The following is a 10,847-nucleotide window of genomic DNA, read 5'->3' on the forward strand; positions in this document are numbered from 1 at the left end:
ACTTCTTGGGCATGGTCTGGGTGTGGGCAGGGAATGTGTCTGTTATACTGTACTCTCCCAAGCCCTTAGTACAGTGCTCTACACAGAGTAAGCACTCAATAAATTTGAAAGACTGACTGACTGGGGTTGAAGAGTCATTCCCTTTGGCTAACAGGAAGGAAAGCATTAAAATTGACGAGGCATGTCTTTATAGAAGAGAAGATGCCCAGAGATTTACCCTACTCCTGGACCAACAATATGCCTAATTTTTCTAGTTCATTCACAAGGGTGAACTAACATGGTTTATTCCACACCCCAAAAGTGATCACTACCCCAGTGGGTTCAGTAAGTGCCACTGGGCATATTGAGTCTCCCTTTAGTTAATGTGTGAACACAGAAAAGTCAGAGCCTGTGACCACCAACCTTTCTGAAAATGTCCAGTAAAATCTGAGCGAAAAAGTAGTGCTAGTTGGAGAAGCCCACATAGTGTAGTGGTTATCACGTCTGCTTTACACGCAGAAGGTCCTGGGTTCGAGCCCCAGTGGAACTAGCGTATCAATTTTCTTTAGAGAAGCAGTGTGGCTCAGTGGAAAGAGCATGGGCTTGGGAGTCAGAGGTCATGGGTTCTAATCCCAGCTCCACTACATGTCTGCTATGTGACCTTGGGCTAGTCACTTAACTTCTCTGAGCCTCAGTTACCTCATCTGTAAAAAATGGGGATTATGACTTTGAGCCCCACGTGGGACAACCTGATGACCCTGTATCCCCCCAGCGCTTAGAACAGTGCTTTGCACATAGTAAGCACTTAACAAATGCCATCATTATTATATCTTGAGAATATGAGAACTTTCATGGTGGCAGCATAATCTAGTGGAAAGAGCATGGGAATAAGGCCCAGGAGACCTGAGTTCTAAACCTGGTTCTGCTTCTGGCCTCCTGTTTGATCTTGTACAAGTTACTTAACCTCCCTGAGCCTCAGTTTACTTACTTGTAAAATGGGGAGAATAATAACTGGTTTGTCCTACCTCACAGGGAAACTGAAGATAACATGAGCTGATTGTTGTGAAAGTGCTGTGTGAATACAAGTGTCATTCAAATTCATATATGTGTGTTATTTGAGGTGACTCCATGCAATTATATATATGTAATGCATATCTGTGCAGCCTAACAGAAAAGCCTATACTTTGCTAGCCGCCACTACTGGCTCCATACCAGAAATGTTGGTCAACTGACAGAGGCAATCATAAACAGTAATTGTGCTTTCCTGTCTCGCTACTTACTCTCTCTTGCAGCTGCTACTGCTCACATTTCCTTCCAGGAAGGCTCTCTGAAGGACCATGTCTCCCTGACTGGTTTATGTCAAAGTTGGGGCTGTGCATCTAGAGTGGTGGTGGTTCCTTGGCAACCAACTGGCAGGAAAGAGGATGCTGGAAACTGGTTGATGTAACCCCGAAGGAGAGGGCTTCATTCACGGGCACTTAGATCCAGGCCCAGAAGAATGAAACAAATGGATACACTGAGTTTTACAATGAAACCTATAGCTTTAATGTGTAAACCTATGAAAGCTATGGCGTTAATACATAAACCTACGAAAGCTATGGAGCCAATGCACAAAACATACTCAAACCCCAAACTAAAGCAAAGTTATTACATCCCCTAGGATCCCATGAACAACTCCTAGGGTCAAAATGTCTCGCCCAACCACTGGGAGGTTTGTGCTAATGTACCTAACTCTATCCCAGATGGACAGGTTCTCGAATCCCTTTTCCTCTCTAGTACTCGGTGGCTCCTTTACAAAGCCTCGGATCGACTGTCCCCTGGTAAGCTAAGCACACTCCGGGCTCTCCTAGCCTCCCCTCAGGGTTGTGAGGAGCAGCAGTTTACCCAGGTGCACCTGTTTTTTATCGGGGGAGTTTGGATGCGTATCACTGCCAAAATTTGGAAAAGATTATCTGCCTGTAGCACGTGACAGGCAGGTGGGCCCTGATCTACATATAAACATTTCATTGAAATGGCAGGCGGGGAAGGTTTTGGGGAATTGGGCAAGCTGTTTAGTCTCTGTCAAGTGCAACCTTGGGGCATATCTACAAACTGTGACCTTCTTCCTGTGAACTACAAATCCTTCGCTGCATAAAACATTTCCCCATACTTAAACATCTTTGAGCATGTAACCGTTTCTGGAAAGTATGAGTCATTCATTCATTTCATTCAGTCGTATTTATTGAGCGCTTATTGTGTGCAGAGCACTGTACTAAGTGCTTGGGAAGTACAAGTGCTTGAGAAGCAGCATGGCTCAGTGGAAAGAGCCCGGGCTTCGGAGTCAGAGGTCATGGGTTCAAATCCCGGCTCTGACAATTGTCAGCTGTGTGACTTTGGACAAGTCACTTAACTTCTCCGTGCCTCAGTTACCTCAACTGTAAAATGAAGATTAAGCCTGTGAGCCCCCTGTGGGACAACCTGATCACCTTGTAACCTCCCCAGCGCTTAGAACAGTGCTTTGCACATAGTAAGCACTTAATAAATGCCACCATTATTATTATTATTATTACAAGTTGGCGACATATAGAGACGGTCCCTACCCAACAACGGGCTCAGAGTCTAGAAGGGGGAGACAGACAATAAAACAGAACATGTGGATAGGTGTCAAGTCATCAGAACAAATAGAATTAAAGTTAAATGCACATAATTTACAGAATAAATAGAATAGTAAATATGTACAAGTAAAATAAATAGAGCAATAAATATGTACAAATATATATACAGGTGCTACGGGGAGAGGAAGGAGGTAGGGCAGGTGGTGGGGAGGAGGAGAGGAAAAAGGGGGTTCAGTCTGGGAAGGCCTCTTGAAGGAGGTGAGCTCTCAGTAGGGCTTTGAAGGGAGGAAGAGAGCTAGCTTGGCGGATGTGTGGAGGGAGGGCATTCCAGGCCAGGGGGAGGACATGGGCCGGGAGTCGACAGCAGGACAGGTGAGAACGAGGTACAGTGAGGAGGTTAGCAGCAGAGGAGCAGAGGGTGCCAGTTGGGCTGTAGAAGGAGAGAAGGGAGGTGAGGTAGGAGGGGGCAAGGTGATGGACAGCCTTGAAGCCGAGGGTGAGGAGTCATTTTGGCTCGGTTTGGTTGGACTGCTGTGGACGTATCTCAGGCCAGTCTCACACTGGTCCTTGAACACATCCAGGGTTTAGTTTCTCCATGTCCTGGAAAGGTTGGCTCAGGGCTGTAGGGATGGCTGGTGGGGAGGGAGTAGGGATGGCTGGTAATAACATCCTCCTCAGGCTTCCCATAATTCCTTCCAGTATCACTCTGTTGGGAACAGGTTTGTGGGAGGGTCATACCTCTATTTTAAAAACAGTCTAGAGACAACAGTCAGAAATGTTAATCTGAACTGGCCCAAAAAGAGTTCAAGAAAAGTTTTGTGCCAGATGGTCAATATTAAGTGATGGCAATTAGCAGAAAGAGACTTACTAACTCAGATCATGCTGAGCAGGCAGAAAATAACTGAAGTGAACAACTGTGAACAGTATTCAATCGGCAGTGGAAATCAGTGAGACAAAATAGAACATTTTTGCCTCTGGGTTTTCACTCCCTCATGCCCCTTTACCGTTCTTTTATTTTCTACCACTTTTTTCTCATCGTAAGCGTCTTCTCTGAGTGATACTGCAAATATCTATGGGACATGTGCATTGGCAGTGGGGGGATTAAGATGACCCAACTTCGGTAGGACAATCATGAAATTTAAGGAAATTTAGGTTTTTTGAGAGACATTTAACTGTCCCCTCAAATTGAAGATACGGGGGACACTGGTACTTTACAAGGTGGATATTTGAGTGGATATCCCTCTAAATACACAAGAGGGGTGATCTAGACAGGGGAAGAGAGTAGGAAGGAGAAGAAAGGAGGGACATTAATGAGGAGGAAGAGACAAGAAAGGGGAGTGGGAGAAGCAGTGGCAGCTATCCATAACCACCCCATGCCGGATTTAGAGTGAGAAAAACTGATAGAAAATAAAAGAAACGTTGTGGGTGAGGATCAGAGACAATTTTCTGAAATCAGGCAGGCTGCTGCTGTGACTGTAGAAATAATTATAGTATTTGTTAAGTGCTTACTATGTACCAGGCACCAGGTACAAAGTGCTGGGATGGGGTACAAGCAAATCAGGTTGGACACAGTCCCTGTCCCACATGGGGCTCTCAGTCTGAATACCCATTTTACAGATGAGGGAACTGAGGCACAGAGAAGTAAAGTGATTTACCCAAGGTCACACAACAGACATGTGGCAGAGCCAGGATCAAAACATTCTGACTCCCATTCATTAATTCATTCAATCATATTTATTGAGTGCTTACTGTGAGCTGAGCACTGTACAAAGTGATTAATAATAATAATAATAATGACATTTATTAAGCACTTACTATGTGCAAAGCACTGTTCTAAGCACTGGGGAGGTTACAAGGTGTTCAGGTTGTCCCACAGAGGGCTCACAGTCTGAATCCCCATTTTACAGATGAGGTAACTGAGGCACAGAGAAGTTAAGTAACTTGCCCAAAGTCACACAGCTGACAATTGGCAGAGTGGGATTTGAACCCATGACCTCTGACTCCAAAGCCTGTGCTCTTTCCACTGAGCCACACTGCTTCAGGCCAGTGCTTTATCCACTACACCATACTGCTTTTCACTCTGACTGTGACTATACCCACGGGTTGTGACTGCTAGGCTCTGCTCCTTTAGCCATAATTCACTATCCTGCTTGTTTTTCCCATTGTCCTCAGCTTTCATATTATTTTTGTATTTTTTTGTTTCATCCTACTTTATATGTCTGCCTCCCATCTCTTTCCCCTCCCATACGTATTCTTACATCTTGAGCCCCTTGAGGACCAGAAACAGTGTAATTTTCCTACAGAGCTTAGTATAGTGCTCTGCAGAAAATGAGCTGTTAACAAATACCATTATTATTACTGCTCCTGAAGAAGGCAATGTTGGAGAAAGGTATCTTGCTGATCGGATCCTACAGGGTCTGGAGAGTGGCTGTGGTGATCTATGCCAAACCCAGTGCAGTCCAGGACTCTAGCTTACACGTTCTGGGCTCAAAACACTTGGTTTGTAGAGATGGCTAAGGCAGAGTTTGGCAGGCCCCTGGTTAACAGTTGGGCCAACGTCACAACCCTTCACTGCCATTACCTGAGTTAAAGCTAGAACAACCCAGGCTCAATGACTGTAAGTTCATTGTAGGCAGCGACTGTGTCTGCTTAATGTTATATTGTACTTTCTCAAACGCTGAGTACAGAGCTCCTCACACAGTAAGCATTCAGTAAATACGATTAAATGAACAAATGAATGAATGAACTGAACCACATTAACCAGAAATATAGCTGCCATCATTCTGGTGTTGATGTGGTAACAGAGATGGCAGTAGAGGTGAATACCCTCTCTATTTCCTTCTCTCCATCTTCTACTTTTGTGCCTCATTCCCCTTCTGACTTTCTTCCTTCTGCCACACCCTCTTGTTTTTTTTTAAATAGGGATTCAGACTGTGAGCCCCCCATGGGACAACCTGATCACCTTGTAACCTCCCCAGGCTTTTAGACTGTGAGCCCACTGTTGGGTAGCGACTGTCTCTATATGTTGCCAATTTGTACTTCCCAAGTGCTTAGTACAGTGCTCTGCACATAGTAAGTGCTCAATAAATATGATTGATGATAACAATTAGAACTCACTATCTGCTGAGCACTGTCAGTCACTCTTGTAGAGGCCAGAACACGTGGGCCTCTGATTGTAAGCTTGTGGCCAGGGAATGTGGCCAGGGAATATACAATTCCTATATTGTACTCTCCCAAGTGCTTAGTACTGTGCTCTGCCCATAGTAAGCTCTCAATAAATGTGACTGAATCAGTGAACGAATGAATGATGATAGCAGCTGGAGCCTAATTCCAAGGAAGGAATGCAACAAAGGGGAGGGGAGGGAGTTTTTCAAAAAAAGGATGCAACAGGCACATTTCTCTTTACTCTTTCCTCCAAAAGAACACATATAACTTGGAAGGGGAAACCTGGTAAAGAAACACCATGCTAGACAATGGATGATGCTATGTATTAGGGGTATCCCAAGTTAAGACCTGCAGTAAACTAGGGTCAATCTGTAGTTTTGTTTTTACAGTCTCTGTCGCATAATATTTCTTGCTGATTTTGTTTACTCCTTCTGGGTTAAAAGGGGCTTGAAATTCTACCTTAAGTAGTTTTTACTTAGAGCAATGAAGCTGAGGGTGGCTTTGTCTTAAATAGTAATGGAATCATCACAGTCCTCAATCATCTTTTTCTGAGCACCCAGTCAACTTCCCTAGATCTGATGGAGGTTCCCTCTGAATTTACTAAGCCCTGTGCCTTGCCCAAGATCCTTGGCATTCAGTTTTTCTCAACTTCACTTTGCACAGATGGACCATTGTTTCAAGAGGTCTAAATCCTTATACACTCTACTTCTGTGTTTAAAAGTGGTGGCAGAGCAGCAATCAATAAATTAATCAATCAGTCATATTTATTGAGCACTTGGGAGAGTACAGCACAATATAACAGACACATTCTCTTGCACCCTGCACATCTCAACCAGAAATCAGAGGCACAAATTCTCAAAACTTTGTACAGCTTGCCAATAGAGTTTTTAGAATGACACTGTCCTCAGGATTGATCCCTGTGGGGCTCATCTTGATAGGTTTGCCTCTAACTGACGTTTAGCCATCAATTACTTCTCTTTGGATGCAACCCTCAATCTAACTATGCAACCACCTAATGTTAATCGGGTCAAAACAATGCTTTCCTAGCATTTCAATTGTGACTATCCAGTGGGGTGAAATAAAAAAAATATTAGTGAAGTATAAATGGATCAAGTCGATTGTTTCTCCCTTATTTTGATGGCACTTCTTGCCCTTTATAAAACCATGATGTTTGCTTTCTGTCAATGAATGCTTTTCTAGGAATCACAGTAGATTGCTTCATGATTTGTTCCATAATCTTCTCATGTTGTGATATACAGCTGGTAGATTAGTCATTATCAGGGTTATCCATAGCCTTCTTCAAAAAATGATTGCAGTGCTTTCCTTTTAGAATAATTTTTATGGTATTTGTTAGTAACAATAATAATAATAGTAATAGTGGTAGTTGGTAAGCATTTGCCCAGTGCTTAGAACAGTGCTCCAGCACTTAAAACAGTGCTCCAGTGCTTAGAACAGTGCTCTGCACATAGTAAGTGCTTAACAAATGCCATTATTATTACGTTCCAGTCACTGCACTAAGCACTGGAGTGGACACAAGCTAATTGGGTTGGACAGAGTCCCTGTCCCATATAGGGCTCAAAGTCTCTATCCCCTTTTTACATGTAGACTGTGAGCCCGTTGTTTGGTAGGGATTGTCTCTATCTGTTGCCGAATTGTATTTTCCAAGTGCTCAGTACAGCACTCTGCACGCAGTAAGCACTCAATAAATATGATTGAAATAATGAATGAATGAATGAGGTAACAGAAGCACAGAGAAGTGAAGTGATTTGCCCAAAGCCTCACAGCAGACAAGGGGCAGAGCTGAGATTAGAACCCAAGACTTTTTGAATCCCAGGCTTGTGCTTGATTCACTATGCCATGCTGCTTCTCCATTAAACGTGCCAGGCACTGTACTAAGCGCTGGGTAGATACAAGCTAATCAAGTTGGACATAGTCCATGTCCCACAAGGGAGTTCACAGTCTTAATCCCCATTTTACAGATGAGGTAACTGAAACACAGGAAACTGAAATGACTTGCCCAACTTCACACAGCAGACAAGTGGCAGAGGCAGTATTAGAACCCAGGTCTTTTTGACTTCCAGGTTTGTGCTCAATCCACTCGGCCACACTGCTTCTCATTTAATCGTATTTATTTATTTATATTATTTCTTTACTTATATATTCTAAGCATGTTTCTTGTTCTCTGTGGGTTTTCAGTAAAACATGCCTTGGCAATAACACCTACCATCCTAAAATATCCCAATATGCATATGTATAATTCTACATATTTATATTGATGCTATTAATGCCTGTCTACTTGTTTTGTTTTGTTGTCTGTCTCCGCCTTTCCAGACTGTGAGCCAATTGTTGGGTAGGGATTGTCTCTATTTGTTGCCAAATTGTACTTTCCGAGTGCTTAGTACAGTGCTCTGCACACAGTAAGCACTCAATAAATACGACTGACTGAATGAATGAATATTTGTCACTGGGCCCTGCAGATTTATATGCACATCCTTTGGTTAACATACTCTTTTTTTCCCAGATTCTGGCTTACTTCCCAATCTTGCTTCATTTTTTGTATAAATGTATAATCAATTGTTCAATCAATCATTTATTCTGACTACTCTATTAATACCTAGTATTATGTCTATCTTCCCCTCTAGATTGGAAGCTCCTTGGGTAGGGAATATGTCTCTTCCGTTATACTTTCCAAAGTCATAGAAGAATCCATTGTCACCCAGCTGCTGGAGTGGACACAAGCTAATTGGGTTGGACACAGTCCCTGTCCCATATAGGGCTCAAAGTCTCAATCCCCTTTTTACAGGTAGACTGTGAGCCCGTTGTTTGGTAGGGATTGTCTCTATCTGTTGCGGAATTGCACTTTCCAAGTGCTCAGTACAGTGCTCTGCACACAGTAAGCGCTCAATAAATATGACTGAAATAATGAATGATATAGATAACATATAGATAACATTACCACTTACTCTGGTGTTTATTTTTTTTAATGAATATGTAAAAATAAAATTAAACTCTTCAATTTTTTTAGCTGTGGGTTTCACCCCTCATTTCCCATCCATCAAAAGCCGGCTTCTTCTAGAGAATAGCTTAAGAATTTTTTGTTGTTGTTAATCAATTAAACAATTGTATTTATTGAGCACCCACTCTGTGCACAGCACTGTACCAAGTGCTTGGGAGAGTATATTACAACATAGGTGATGATGCCATTTGTTAAGTGCTTACTATGTGCAAAGCACTGTTCTAAGCGCTGTGGTAGACACATTCCTTTCTGGACTAGTTAATCAAATGTCTCCTCAAAATTAATACTCAGAAACCTCTTCTACCATGCCACCGTGAAGATACCACAAATAAAGAACTCACAATCAAACTCTTCAAGACCCCTGTATCTTGTTTCTTTTAGATTGTGAGCCCACTGTTGGGTAAGGCCTGTCTCTATATGTTGCCAACTTGTACTTCCCAAGCGCTTAGTACAGTGCTCTACACACAGTAAGCGCTCAATAAATATGATTGATTGATTGATTGATTGTCCTGCCCTTTCATGAAAATGCTCCTGTTGCTAATTAGAATGTTCTGCTGTATACTGGAGAACAATGTTCTATGGAAAGTAGTAGGAAAAAAAGCCCCTCCAGAAGCAGAAACACGAATGCTGTTCACTGAAAGAGATAGGTCCTATGGCAAGAACAGCCCAAGATTTGAATCAGTGCAAGATATTGCAATGAAAAGGTGACTGGAAAGGAGGCTGTTTTATCATACTTTTGAGAAAAAGTGGTAAGACTATAAGTTGAATGTCAAAATTATAGAGGAATAAAATAGCACTGACAGATATTCTGTAATGCAATATGTGGGCCAAGATGAGGGGGAGACTTCATGACATTATTTATGAAGCTGTGTTATTGTAAGAATGTAAAGAAGTAACTGGCTAGTAAAAGAATATGAGGAGAAAGTTTATTCGATGTTGAGAGGTCAAATGCTCAAATGAAAGGGTGATAATACAACAGGCAGACATAAAAAGGATTTAGGAAAAAGAATCCTTTAATAATAGAAGATGTTTGTGGTTGTAAAGCACATTGTAATTTTTGGTGTCACTGTTTTGAAGGTTAAAATATCAAGGTGGCAATAGTTGGCATTTTCTATGCTTCTTTCAATTTTCCGGTTTCATACTTTTATCCTTTCTTTATATTGGTTCTGTCCTGTTTTTCTATTTTCACTCATTTTCTTCTTTTGTTAGAATGGAGGGGCTTAGCATTTTTTTATACAGTGCTTATCTCACATGCCCACTTTTCTCTGGCTTTTTTTCAAACCTATTTCTCTATTTTCCACTACACCAAAGTGTCCAGGAATCCGGCAGTACAGAGGATCCTCCACAACCTCAGGACTTCAGACCTCCTCCCAAAAGATGGTACATGGGATTCCCAAAAGTTCCAATTTTGGTCAAACTGGCAAGAATAGTCAGGGAGGCAAGTCAGGGAAGCAGTGTGGCTCGGTGAAAAGAGCACGGGCTTGGGAGTCAGAGGTCATGGGTTCTAATCCCGGCTCCCCCACATGTCTGCTGTGTGATCTTGGGCAAGTCATTTAACTTCTCTGAGCCTCAGTTACCTCATCTGTAAAATGGGGATGAAGACTGTGAGCCCCACGTGGGACAACCTGATCACCTTGTATCACCCCCAGTGCTTAGAACAGAGCTTTGCACATAGTAAGCGCTTAAAAATGCCATCATTAATTAATTAATTAATTACTACTACAGTCAACATTGACTAGAGGTTCAATGCAGGAAGAAACATCAGTTCTGAAGTTCCAAGTGAGATAGGAAGTGAGATAGGAGTGGGTCTCGCCCAAGATCCAAAATAAAATTGGAGAAAGGCAGAAAGGGGACACACACAATCAATCAATCAATCAATTGTATTTATTGAGCGCTTACTATGTGCAGAGCACTGTACTAAGCTCTTGGGAAGTACAAATGGGCAACATATAGAGACAGTCCCTACCCAACAGTGGGCTTACAGTCTAAAAGGGGGAGACAGAGAACAAAACCAAACATACTAACAAAATAAAATAAATACACACACACAGTTTGGGGCAATAGACACACACTCATGCAGCCCACAGACATGC

At 42.4% G+C, this 10,847-nt stretch overlaps 1 non-coding gene across 1 annotated transcript; it reads left to right on the top strand.

The window, feature by feature from the left end:
• The first annotated feature begins 460 nt into the window (after positions 1–460).
• On the top strand, positions 461–529 carry TRNAV-UAC. Its single transcript has one exon. It is a non-coding gene; the product is annotated as a tRNA-Val (tRNA).
• The last annotated feature ends 10,318 nt before the right edge of the window (positions 530–10,847 follow it).

The sequence above is a fragment of the Tachyglossus aculeatus genome, chromosome 1 (assembly GCF_015852505.1).
Source record: "Tachyglossus aculeatus isolate mTacAcu1 chromosome 1, mTacAcu1.pri, whole genome shotgun sequence".
In the NCBI taxonomy this organism is placed as follows: Eukaryota; Metazoa; Chordata; class Mammalia; order Monotremata; family Tachyglossidae; genus Tachyglossus; species Tachyglossus aculeatus.